A 14,150-nucleotide genomic window follows, 5' to 3' on the forward strand; every position below is an offset into this window, starting at 1 on the left:
ACATTGAATAATTAAACGCAACTACAAATATCTGATTATGCGGTGATAACTTTAAGTATTCAGAAAGATAAGAAAATCACTTAGGGTAATTGAGGAATCTGCACGGCGCGCTACCATAACAGCGCGAAAGTACCTGAGCCCCAGGTTAGGGCTGCACGAAGGTCGATCATATACTTTCGCGAAGGTATTAAAAGTCGGAATAGAGGGTTTGTCTTACAAGCCCTATAACGGGATCACCTGCGCGAAGGCAAGGATAGAAGAAATCAAATGACATCACAACCATCTCAGGGTACGAAACTTGGTTCCAACATCCCTTCAAGCCAACAGAGACATATCACAAGGCAGGTTGCTTAATGAGTATATATATTTATCAACCATTTAATTTATATGACTACTCTAGTTGATTAATAACTCATATTTCTTGGATGTGAGGAAATGTGTTAATGAAACAAGACTCAAATACATCTAATAGGAAGAAAGTTTAACCCTTTCTGAATCACTTATGAATCATGATTATGAGTGAGTGTGCATTTGCGAAAAAGGCAACTAACGCTAATGAATAAGTATCACTAATTACAACCTTCAAATTCTAAAAAATGAACCAATCAGAACCTATAAGTATAATTATGTCGAAAGGCATTTTCTTTACGGGTTTGGGGTTAGAAGACACTATTCACCCCATCTAATCACATGGCTTTAATTTTTTCCTCCTTCATCCAGTGAAAACCTGACACATGGAAGGGTTTTGCGTGAGAATATTTCTTTGTTACTCCTCACACATAGCCAGTCCATTCACCTGGTACAACATTTAGAATTTTGCAAATGCGATCGATTAGTTTGGATATCATGTACTGTCATTTGAACCCTTCCATAGTTGCACCTTCATAAGTTTCACTCCTAAATTTTCGGAGCACGTGACGGACTATTCCAAAAGTGATATAGTTTCCCTGGAGACCACCCATCAAGAATATGAGAATATTGGAAACAAGGTATGACATATCTCCAGAAAATAGAAGTAATTGGATGAATCCCACTGAAAAGAGGCGTTACTATGACATTTGTTTGATTCCATCATTCATCAACCATTCTTTCATTCCCAATGCATCCAAAATCAATGTTAGTGATGTTAAGAGTATTCATGTGGCCAAGGAAATCAACGAAGGAAAATAAATTACCATCTCCTACTTCAATGTTCTTCTTACATACCATTTTCACCAAGCCACTTTCCGAGCATGGGATTCAACTGTCTCTATGAATAATGAAACATTTAATGTAATGTAGTTTCTCTTGATGGTCGAGAAAGGATTTATGAGGAGTTTTATTCGGTCTGTTATGATTCTTTGATTAACCCTAATCGTGGACAACCTAGCATAGATATCGAAGCCATGTGCAGGCTGTGTGATGAACTGGATGCCTGTTTGGAATCTCTCAAAGGGATTGTGAAAGAAGAACATTCAATGTTGATCCGATCTTCATTCACATTTATTTATCATGTTTGGATCCACCTAAGTTCTCAAGGAATGTGGTCGAATGCATTACGATGAAAACACATGCAGAGGATATTTTTAAAATCTAAGAACTTTCCTAAAAGACACGTGTACAACCTATCTTGGTGACTATCGATATGTTCTTTTAGCTCAAAGAAACATGGAGACATAGAGGAAGATTGTGACCTCATATTTGAAATATGATGGTTGTTATGAATGTATGTTGAAGTATTCAACTTTGTTTACATACAACTTGGATAAGAGGATAATTCCTCGTTACGAAGTAATAGAGGCATTGAATTCCATGCAAGTGCAAGAGTTGAATGAAAGATACCGATTTCAACATTTCTTCTCTAACAGATAAATATTTCATAAGGAAATACATTAATAAGAATGTTGAATCCTCAGATCTATGGGATATTTACAATGGTAGGAAAGTTGGAAAATTGATCATTAAAAAGGAGACACACAACGTCTCAATCAAAGACAAGGTGACATATATTGAGTGTGTCTCAATCAAAAGGATTCATGAAATTTTTGAGAGTTTGTCAGTGCCTTCAACATGAATTTTTGTTTGCATGAATTTTCTTTCTAAAGTTCTTTTCTTTGGTCACAAAGTATGAATTCTTCACCTTCTGGTATTTCTATGGTGTCATTGGCACAAGAAGGGTCCAAAAAGAGTCCTTGTAACATCAAAGTCATACTACTTCCAACTAGCAATTTTAAGAGGTCGATTCTCAATTATGGGCACAAATCCTCATACCATTTGTCCTTTATTGCCTTCGAATGTGTATTTACACTTTCTATACCAGTAAAAAGTTAGATAGAAAAAGTTAGATAACAATTATTGTTTTGTTATTAACACTGCACAATCTGTGCTTTTGTCATGAATTCATGCATTTATATAAACAAGTCACTATTTTAGTTATCAAAAGTTAGGTTGTCTCTAAAGGCATACTTGTATTTTTAGCAAAGAGACGATCTTTGTAAAAACAACCGAATTGATAACTAATATTAGTGAAGATTTTTGTGAATTATTTGTACTTAAAATGTTCATGGATTTTCTTCATTTATTTAAATGGGCAGTGTATTCTACAATGCTTGATTCATTTGTTTTGATATAACAGTTGGGTATCCTTACAAATATATGCATTTTGGATAGAAAAAAATGTTTTAAATTTTCACTAGTTTCTTTTTATCTTTGTACACATTTTCATTCTATATAATATGGGAACATAGTTAAATAGGAAGCCATTATTTGTAGAACTCAACCCGAAGAACTTCTCATTTCTAGGACTTAACTCTAAGCCAAGTAATTTACGTTATATTATATTTTCAATGTGGTTTAAGTATCCTTGGGTTGATCGTCGCGTTGCAAGGTTGTTATGGGTTAAGTTGTGCAAGCCCTGTGCCCACAACTTTCCAAGAATGAACATATGTGTGGATGGATGACCCCAAATTACTATTTTAGATTTCCTGCTATATATCAACATAACAAGGAATAAAAATCAAATTTAAATTTTCACAATTGAAGTAGTATAGTAAATAACATGTTTTTTGTATGTTTTACTTAATAGATTTAAAGTTAAGAGGGATCTATGTTGGTTTATTCTAGTCATTGAACTTCCATAGGACTTTATGTTCTGTGAATAAAAGAAAATAACTTCAAAAATAAATTAGTGCAACTAATATGGCTGAGCAAACTCCTCGGTGTCCTTTTAAATTTTTATAGGAATTCACGAGGGACCTTACCATTGATAATCTCATGTAAGACTATAGAAAGCTCATCTAGAGATAAAGCTAGGTCACAAAGTCTCCTTTGTTCTTTGGTAAGCTTACACAATACCATGTCAAGGCTCCTCATGCAGGTCTATAGAAATCTAATTCAGAGATAAATCTAGGTCACAGAGTCTCCTTTGCTCTTAGATAAGCTTACATGGAACCAAATCAAGGCTCTTTTGGGTAGCTTCTTTCCTATCTACATAGAGGCTTTGGGTTTCGAAGGCCATTCTCTAACATTCAACAAATTCTCTTTTCATTTTTTCTTGGTTGGAGGTTCAACCCAAAGAAGCTTTTAGGGCCAAATTATTCACTCTGGTATCTAAACCATTTATAGTATATATTTAATATCTTTGTAACATCATGATAAAACTCCCCTGAAAAACCATGGCTTAGAATAAAACCAAAATCATGTGAAAAAAGATGTGAATCCCAAACATGTCAACTAGCCATTAGTGTTCATGTTTTTTTGAATTTGCGATCCTCCAGTGGCCATATATCTATCTATGTGTTTGAAGGAGTCAAGTTGTGAATCTTCACGGGATTTTTCTAAGTTGATTGAAGACTCAGCATCATTGCTTAGCCTAAAGACTAAGCATCATTTAGTTCTCGTGCTCCAATTTCAGTGATGGGAGATAGTAATTAGCAATGGTGATGACTAACCATCATTTAGATAGTAGATAGTAATAATGTTGAAATTCAGAGATCATTTTTATATATTAAAAAATATCTTTGTCTTTTATTAAAAAATTCCTCATGGATCGGGTTAAAACCAATCACCGTATCACAAATTTAGTTATACAACATTTGGTTACATGAAAATTCATGAAGAGTTTTGGAAGTGAACAATCACTTTGATTTAATTGGACTGCATATTTTTTATATAGTCTAATTAATAAAGGGCAATTTATTTATTTACTCTCGTATATTTATGAGTAAATAAAATGTTGGAAGTGAAAAATCATGAACTGAGTACAATGTTTTTGAAGTGACAAATCGTGAACAAATAAAGTTTTGGAAGTCAAAAATCACTATGATTTAATATCTTCTATTCATATCCATGGTTCCTTCAAAACACAAGTAGATATTCCTTTTAAGACAATTTTCTTTACAAGGAGGTGCTTTCACTGTGTAAGAATTCAAGAAGGATATCTTTTAATGTTTTATTGATAAGCTTAGTATACAATTTTGAATAAGCTATAAGTTAAATATTGAGTATTGAAATTTGAATATAAATTAAAAAAACCAATTTATATTTGGATTTTAAATTTAAAATTAAATATAAATAAATTAGTATAAATTTATTGGAATTACGCCGAAAGGCGTTTTCTTTATGGAGTTGGCTAGACAAACATTGGTTAGCCCAGCCAATCTCATCGCAACATTTTTTCATTCCCTCCTATTGAAAATCAACACGTGTAAACCTTTATGATAAACATTTATTGATATATCTCCTCTTTATCTCTCACAATCTTGGCCAGCAGTATATGCAGACCTGACTGACCACCTTTGCCTTGTTCACACAAACAGACAATTGTCGACTCGCCACACCTCATCGCAGGACTCCATGCCGTCACGAGTAGCTGCAAGGTAAGCGGAGACTTGAGGAACCATGATTCCCAAGAAGGGATTCTTTTCCATCACTCTAATAGTCAAAACATGCACAAAAAGGATAGTGTAAACGAACACTATGTTGGCCTCCACACCTGCAACTATGACAATAACACGGTCTATAACTGGCCTATTTTTCAGTAAATCCTTATCGTCTGCAGTTATATTGTTATCCTACTCACTCTCCAGAAACCCCACATATCCTCCTAGTGGAATGGCTCTCAATGAGCATTCCACATTTTCCACGATTTTTCAGATTAAATTTCAACAAAGTGGGGTTGAAGCCATTGGTGAGTTTATTTACACAAATATTCTGCAAATATGCTGCAAGAAATTTCTCTCCCTGGTGCACACCTCCACTGCTTGTAAGACTGACTTTTCCCCTTCCAAATTTCCCGTTGCAGGAATTGATAGAAGCAACACACTTGACAATCTAGTTAGAGGCTCAATCTGGGAATCTAACAGGGTTGAATCTACTGGTTCAATGCATTTTTTATTTTTTTGAGTGCCTAGGTCAATTGAGAGACCCTTAAAACACAATCAGGCACTCCAAAACTATGACTTATGAACTATGACAATCATCAATATTTCTTTTGGAACCATTTACTAGAGAGGGTGCAATTTTGGATCATTTTAATCGAATCATTGCGGAAGACCCCAACGAGAATGGTACTCTGGCGGAAAGATCATACTCCTTTGACCTCACTAGTGAACTAATGCCCTATTTCCATGTTTTCGAAAGTGAAGAGAAATGGTAAATTAAAGAAATGTTATCCAAATACTTGAAAATGGATTTCATTTTTGATGTTCACTCACTTGATACCCCATTGCTAATGTTTTGAAAAATGAAGGAAAGGTGTAATTTAAAAAGAAATTCTAGCCAAATATGGATTGCATTTCGAGTGTTGAAAAACTTTATGAGCTATGTTTTTCAAAAACAAATGTGTTTGCCTAATTTCATGGTTCCTATTCAACCAAATTTGTACATGATTGGATTCTGGTTCCTATTCAACCAAATTTGTACATGATTGGATTCAAACTTTTAGTTAAACTGACAATAATGGAATTGTCACTATTCTATGATAATCAAAGATACAAGAATGGGAAAATTCTCATTATTGGATTTTCTTTTTGTTGGTAAATATGAAGCTCTATCACGCCTCAAGACAAGCTGGCTAACTACCAAAACCGCCTAAGTCTTGATTCTCTCTCTCTCTGAGCTAAAATTCAGAGCTCCACCTTCGGCTATCCTTAACTCCTAACTATTGAGCTACTTCATGGTGTCTTTGAGTAGACATGCCTATGCCTTTTTCAGGCTTTGATCCTCTGTGAAAGCCACTCCTCATAGTTGATTGTATTAATTGGGTTAACTTCCTTGCCAATCATTAGCTCTCTATGTATAAGTCTCTATGTTGTGGTCTCTTTGCTCATTATTAAACACTTGGAATAGAAGCATAAACATAGAGACATCAAGTTGCAGTTTGATCAAATTTTATTAGTACTACAAAAAATATATATAATTTTGATTTTTGTGAATAATGGAGAAAGGTTATGCATTATTTGCTAGCAGTATAGATCTGAACTTTGTTGTTTCTATTTTTAATAACTAATTCTTATCATGATGTGGCACGCATGTCCATCCTGAACGGTCAACCTGGGAGTAATACAAGTAATGTAGTTGACTTACAACTGTCGAACTGAAATCCTTTAGCGATGAGGCCATGAGCAGGGATTTGTTCTGTGAAAGTCACCAAGGACTTGCACATGGCCCCAAATGCAAGCATAAGCACATGTGTCCCATGAGGGGAAAACATGTTTCCAGGGAGATATGAACCCTGTTAGGGACAATAATGGCTCCCTACTTTCACTAAACTGACAACCCTCCATTGACTAGTTTGTAGCATTCTAGAAATACATGTCTCCTTATTATGTATATGTATGTATGTGGAAGTTCAGAGTTTGATTTGAGGGGAAATAATTTTAGTGCTTGAAATACTTAGTCAATGCTTGCTATTCATTTATAAATATGTTTGGAATAGGTTTTTGGGAATAAAATCCAAATCTAATAAGTATCACTGCTTACAGGGGCCTGGTTCTAATGTGACTCCTTCTTCAAGTTCTAGCTGTAGTAGCAAAGGTAAGGGTCCTATGATTGGGGGAGTTGCTGGAGGGATTATAGCACTAGCACTTCTTCTTGTTATCTGTTGCTTTGTTCATCAACGTCGTAGTGGGTTAGCTAGTGACAAGAAACTTGGATGGTTTCCCCTACCACTCTATGGTGGTAATTCACACACCATTGGGAGCAAAGTTTCAACTACTTCTGGAAAGAGTGGTACTGGGAGCTATGTGTCATCTGCACCTTCCAGTTTTTGCAGACATTTTACCTTTGCAGAGATACAAGAGGCTACCAAAAACTTTGATGAGTCACAGATTCTTGGTGTTGGTGGTTTTGGGAAAGTTTATGAAGGAGAGATTGATGGTGGTGGTGTCAAGGTTGCAGTTAAGAGAGGAAACCCACTAGCAGAACAAGGTATCCATGAATTCCAAACAAAAATAAAGATGCTTTCTAAGCTCAAGCATCGCCATTTGGTGTATCTTATTGGTTACTATGAAGAAAATTGTGAGATGATTTTAGTTTATGATTACATGGCCAATGGACCACTACGAGGACACTTGTATGGTAACAATAATTTGACTCCTTTGTCATGGAAGAAAATATTAGAAATATGTATTGGGGTTGTTTGAGGTCTTCATTATCTTCACACAGGGGTTGCTCAGACCATCATACATCGGGATGTCAAGACCAAAAATAGAATTCTTGATGAAAACTTAGTTGCAAATGTTTCATATTTTGGATAATCAAAAATGGCCCCAACCCTTGACCATACTCATGTTAGCACTGTGGTCAAAGGTAGCTTTAGATACGTGGACCTCGAATATTATCGTAGGAAGTAGCTCACTCAAAAGTTAGATGTTTCTTCATGTGGTATTGTGTTGTTTTAGGTGTTGTGTGTTTGAAATGTTATTAGTCTTTCTCTTCCTAGAGAACACATAAGCATTGTTGAATTTCATATGTTTATTCATTTGGGTATTGTGTTGTTTGAGGTGTTGTGCACTCGACCTATTATTAATCCTTTTATTCCTAGAGAACACGTAAGAATTGTTGAATGGGCACTGCATTACTAGAGAAAGGGAATTATGGAACACAATATAGGTCCTTACTTGAAAGGTAAATTAAATCATGAGTCCCTTAAGAAGTATGGGGAGGCAGCTAAAAAGTGGCTTTCGAAGCAAGGGGTTGAAATGGCAGCTATGGGAGATGTGATTTGGAACCTATAATTTTCTCTGTATCTCCAAGAAACTACAATAGAGAATAAACTGGTTGATGACAACACAAATAAATTTGTGGAAATCTCTCCTGACTACAACTCAAACAACATAGAAACTTATGTTGTTGATGGACCCAACATTGTGACAAGCACTGGAGGCCATAGTTTGGCAAGTGAGGATTTGGATGATGTAAATCCAAGTGTCGTTTTTTCCCAACTAGTGAATCCACAAGGGAGGTAATTGAATTGGCAAGTAGTACTTTCATGTTTCTCTATTGGTTGTAGTACATGCAGCCAACAAGTTGCACAAAACATGGCAGCAATAGTCAGGTAATTGAAAATTTTCAGTGCTTTATCAAATACCTAATTTAATATCATATTCATGGCCTCTAAAGTGGTTGTTGTTAATATTCAAATCCTTCAATGGGATAGACAATTGTAAGGGTTTGTTTTCATTCTTTGTGAATGTTATATGTGAACTACTGTATTTAGCTTCCTTTATTGCACATCTGTATCGTGATACTGGACATAATGTTTCCAAGATCTCAAAATGGTTGCTTAGGGGGAAAATCATTTGTTTGTAGGAATTTAGGAAAGGAAGTAGATCATTCTGCAAAACATTAAAATTGCATGTGATTGTAGAATTCAGTAATTTTGATGGAGAGTATTCTCCATTATCTAGCATTTATGCTAATATGAGAAAGCATGGATATCTAAGCCAACTCTCATTGTATCGTATTTTCTTCTGCTGTTTACCGAAATAAAGAAGGTGCTTTCACATTTCTAAATTAGATTTATATCAAAACCAGTCCTCAAAGAAGAAGAGTGACATGGTTTGGTTGGTTTCCTCTAGACATTTGGATGCTTGTGCTAAAATGGTATATATTGATTCCTGAATCTGGGTGGTTGTTGCAACATATGCAAAGAGACGAAGAGGAAATACTCCGTTTCCAGTCAACTCAGATGCCTCATCAGCAAGGATTTCAGAGTAATCAGTAACATGTTGAAAATGCAACAAGATGATGGAGCTTAGTAGAAAGAAGTCGCCTTCACTAAGTGGGCCCGCAGGCTATTTTTGGCACAAATTCTATTTTTAGACATATGGATCATGGTCTATGAGTTGCAGTATGTTATTTGTGGATGATTGGTCATGTTGGTAAAAATAGATGGACTTCTATTTTTAGACATATGGGCAGGTTTCTATTTTTAGACTGCCTAGCTAAAAATAGAACAGTCAGATATTATTGTCTCATAATAATATTTGGACTATAAACATTATCTTATCCTCTTGGAGCACTTCAGTTTGAGCTACATATGTGGAACATGCAGCTGTCAGAAGGAAATACACTTTCTTTGTGGGTCAGTTGAGCTATTGCATGCAGGACTTCAGTTAGAACTCATGTGGTTGAGTTTCGGTGGAGTTGATTGTGGAGTTGATGGAGTTGTGTTCAGTTTGACTTGGTTAAACTAGTTGTAATTAGTCTAACTGCAAATAGACTAGTGATGAGTGATGTGAATTAATTGATTAAATTAATTCACTAATTATTAACTCATAAAGCAACTAAAGAATACATCAGTTAACTCAATGCATGTACAATTCAGTGGAGACAGGTGTTAGAGGTTGAGATTGCTATCAGTTGTGACTATAGTTGTGCATGAGATCTTGCACAATCAATGGGATTGAGTTATGCCAATGAGGGCTGCACATTGTGGGCCAATACCAAGGTAATTGTAGCCTGTGCTCACATGATTTTCACTTTCGATTGTGCAGTGGAGGCAGGCAAAGCAGCAGTGGAGATTTGAACCTGTGACTTGTTCGGATTTGAGCTAGTTTTGTGTGTAACAGGTGGAGATAGTACTGAGTACTTGTGAGGAGTATTGTACTATGTATTGTTACATGTTCTCAATCATTATAATATACAGATAGTGTGGGGTTTTCAGCTATATGCTTTCCCTGGGTTACATACTGTGTTAATGTGCGCATGCGATTGATGTTTCATTGTTTTTAATGCTGCAAGATTGATGATCAACGTAGAGGAGGTTAAGTATTATGCATGTAGTCTGCAATAGTGTATAATCAAGATAATCTCTGTGAATAAGTGTCATATTATTCAAAATATCTACATGGTATCGGAGTTGTTGATCATTAGATCTATTATTCAGAAAGTGTTTACATTTATTTCTTCAGGCAGAGTCTGTAATCGGGCCAGGTAGCCTCTGGATTCATCCTTCTTTTGGAAGGTGAGATATCCGGTGAATTCCCATACAGTCAATCTCTGTACGAGAAATACTTTTTTTCCACGAATTTTAGATCAGAAGTAGTTGAGTTTTGATCTGGTGGAATTTGAATTTGCAGCAGTGTTTTCTTGGTGTCAAAGTTGAAATGTCTTTCAACGGATTGCGATTGGAGTATGCTCTTAAAGGCAGCTCGAATTATATTGCATGGAAAGACAGGATGGAGGCGGTGTTAGATGACAATGGGCTGAAGGAGTTCATAGAGGCTGAGGTCCCAAAGCCTACTGATACTGCTCAAGTTAAGGCTTGGCAAAAGAAGACAGCAAAGTGTCGAAGGATTCTGTTGGATGGCTTGAAGGATCACATTGTGTCTAGCCTGCATGGAAAGGCTTCTCCATACTTGATGTGGAAAGCATTGACAGATCTATTCCAAAGCAAGAGTGACCAGAGGAAGTTGGCGCTCAAGGATAAGCTCAGAAACATTAAGTGTGAGAATGGAGACAATATGCCCCAGTATCTCACGAAGTTCACCCAATGCCGGGATGAGCTAGGAAGTGTGGGGGTGACTGTCGATGATGAGGACTTGGTGAGCTTGGCTCTCCTTGGTCTTCCGAAGAGTTGGCATTCCTATCAGGACTTTGTCAATGGTCAGGAGAAATTGCCAGGATGGGAGAGACTTTGGTCGGATCTTGTGCAAGAGGAGATTAGACGGAGCGCCAGAGACAGTTCTTCATCCATGCATGATGAGGAGAACTGTGCCTTAGCGAGTAAGGCGAAGAAGGGGAAGGAGAAGGGTTCTCTTTCCGAATCCAGTTCTTCCAATGATGGGAAGAAGGTTGACAAGTCGAAGGTGAGATGCTTTCGTTGTCATGAGTTGGGCCATTATGCTACTAATTGCCCAAAGAAGAAGTCCAAGAAGGGATCCGAGGAAGGATCTGAAGGTGAGGCACTTGCTTCACAGTTCGAGTTGGATTTCACACTCTTCACATGCATGGTTTCATCCATGGTGGGAAGTGATTGGTTTCTTGACAGTGGAGCTTCTTTCCACATGATCGGTGACAAAAGTTTGTTCAGTACTTTGGAGGAGAAAGATCTCCAGATACTCATAGCGATGGGTAATGACGATAAGTATAGTGTCTCAGGTGTAGCCACGGTTATTTTTCAGAGGGAGCATAGAGCTCGCCTTACCTTGACCGATGTTAAGTATGTACCAGGACTGAAGAGAAACTTGGTGTCAATCGCGATGCTGGAAGACAGAGGCTATTATGTAGTCTTCAGTAAGGGAAAGGTTTTCCTTAGACACATCATCACTAGATAGGTGAAGCAGATTGGTTCACGGGTCAAGAACCTGTATGCTCTTGAGGTTCAAGATGCATGCAAAGCCTTGAGCAGTGAGGCAACTGATGGAGACTTGGTGGTTGAGAGGGAGCGTATATTACCTCTCAACATGCAGAGCCAGAAGAATTCTCAGACGATTGTGGAGGAGCCACGATTGGTGCAGCAACTTTAGGAGGTTGTGGAGCAGCCAAAACAAGGGAAGCTGAGAGGAGATCGAGTAGAGACATCTACTCATGCAGAGACCTCCTGTCACGCCCCTACACTTGTGGTAGTCTTCCAACCGCTTATAGTGAGGTGCGGCACCACCAAACACTTTCTTTTCACCAATACTAATGTTCGTGGACTACGCCTATTACACTTTTTCCTTACTTAGTTTGTGTTTCCCAACCAAGCAATATTATGTTTATCCTCTATACTAATGAACACCCATACTCATTCATTATCATCAGCAATTATAAACAGTATAAAGGGAGGGGCAACTCCCTGTAATATGAGTCTGCCCGATAATATATTAAGAACATCAATTTACAATGTACAAGTATGTCTTGGCAAGACCAAGTCTCATACTTAGCCAATTTTACAATCAGAGGCAACCCTGCCTTTTACAATCTTATGCACACCTTGCACGATGTGCAGGTGCTCACCCGAGCCACCAAGACACCCACGCCAAGTCCTGGCACAAACCGGCACTTCAAAACGACCCCGGGCACACCTTGCCCAACCTTTGACCAACTCCAAGTGTCACCAAGTGAGCGCCTTATGAAGTGCGCATGAGTTATGCGCATATCCCTCCAAAACTGCGCACTTGTCTTTCTTCCTTGAGCTCTTGCTAAGATGTCCAAGTCGAATCTGTTTTGAAAATGAGCTCCAAAGCTCCAATATATATGTTTTTTAGTGTGTGGGTGGGCTGCCCAGCCGACTGCCCACACACCCCTCTCGTACGCCATGTTAAAGTCGGCCTTGGGCTCTTCCATAGGTCGGCCAACCCATCGCATAACGCTCCAACTCATGGTATAAGCCATCGCTCTTTATTTCGCCAAGTCTTGCCTTTTGTCGCACTTGACTCGGCCTTTCGTCACATCCGCGTGCAGCTCTGCCCGCCCGCGCGCCCGCACGCCCGTCGTGTGCGCTCACCCACGCGCCCGCCGTGTGCGCCCGCCCGCATGTCTACCCGCGCGCCCGCCGTGTGCGTTCGCCCGCTCGCCCGCCCGTGCGCCCGCCGTGTGTGCTCACCCGCGCGCCCGCCGTGTGCGTTCACCCGCGCCCGGTCGAGTCTATAAACTCAAGGACCTTACATCCTCCTCCACCTGAAATCGTTGTCGTCCTCAACAACATATCATCTCGGTAGCCATCCACTAAGATCATCACTATCCATGATGTCAACTCCTCCACATAAGGCAAACATCCCTGCAACATATGTAGAGCTCCATCTCCATCATGCCTCACCTTAGTGACCAACTGCCACCAAGTTCGCCATACCAAGGTATACACCTCAACGGTATATCCTCCCTCAGATATCATCTCGATCCATGATCATCGACCCCTCTGTCACAATCTCTACTGCAACATCCCGCGTCGAGCTCATCATGTGTCCCTAATGTGAGCCTCTGTCATGATACTCCAACACAATGCTAACATATCTCTGCACACTTCGCGACCCCATGTCTGAACTAGTTGGGTAGCTAATCCAACTGTCACGCTCAAACCATGAGAGTGAACATCCTCATGCCATCATCAGTTGTTCCTCAAAACATCCTGCCACATTCTTGACTCATCAAGAATCTATCTCCATAATCCATGCTCAGGTCCATGGAAACTCCATCCATCCCATCTGCAACATGTCATGATGCTTCATGTCAAACCATCCCTGCACCATCACTCATACCTGCTCAACATGTTTAAGGACTCACTACCATGAGCAGTTAACAATGAGCCCCATCTTCTCATCCATCTAAGAAGATGTAGAGGGAGTAGAGCCTAAAGCTCTCCCTCACTAATCAATTCGATCCACCTATCAGGATCCTCAATCTCCATCCTTTGTAGATAAGCAACCCGGTCTTCCTTCTGGACATCCAGCCTCACATATACCTCCTCATCATCATCATCATCCTCAACCAACTCTAGCCTTCTTAACAAGTCCAAGATGCTATCTGAAAGTGATCTGATGACCAATGACTGCTCGGTAAGCTTTGCCTCAACAGTAGACAATCACCTACTCATATCTCCCATTCTCTTCTCCTCCTCCATTTGCATCACTCCCAACTTACAATCAGGTCCTGTCACACCAATGGTTGGCACACCAATGGGTACATCTTCCCTTCCATCGTAAATGTAGAGCTTCTTCAAATGTGGAACAATCATAGCATCAAAT

The 14,150-nt window shown here is 38.7% G+C and overlaps 1 pseudogene; it reads left to right on the top strand.

Moving 5' to 3' along the window:
* Window positions 1–6,792: 6,792 nt before the first annotated feature.
* Window positions 6,793–8,447, top strand: LOC149193108 (receptor-like protein kinase FERONIA pseudogene; annotated as a pseudogene).
* Window positions 8,448–14,150: the final 5,703 nt, after the last annotated feature.

This window comes from Pinus tabuliformis, chromosome 2_2, assembly GCF_031772625.1.
Source record: "Pinus tabuliformis cultivar Carrire ecotype Pingquan chromosome 2_2, CPIR1, whole genome shotgun sequence".
NCBI lineage: Eukaryota > Viridiplantae > Streptophyta > Pinopsida > Pinales > Pinaceae > Pinus > Pinus tabuliformis.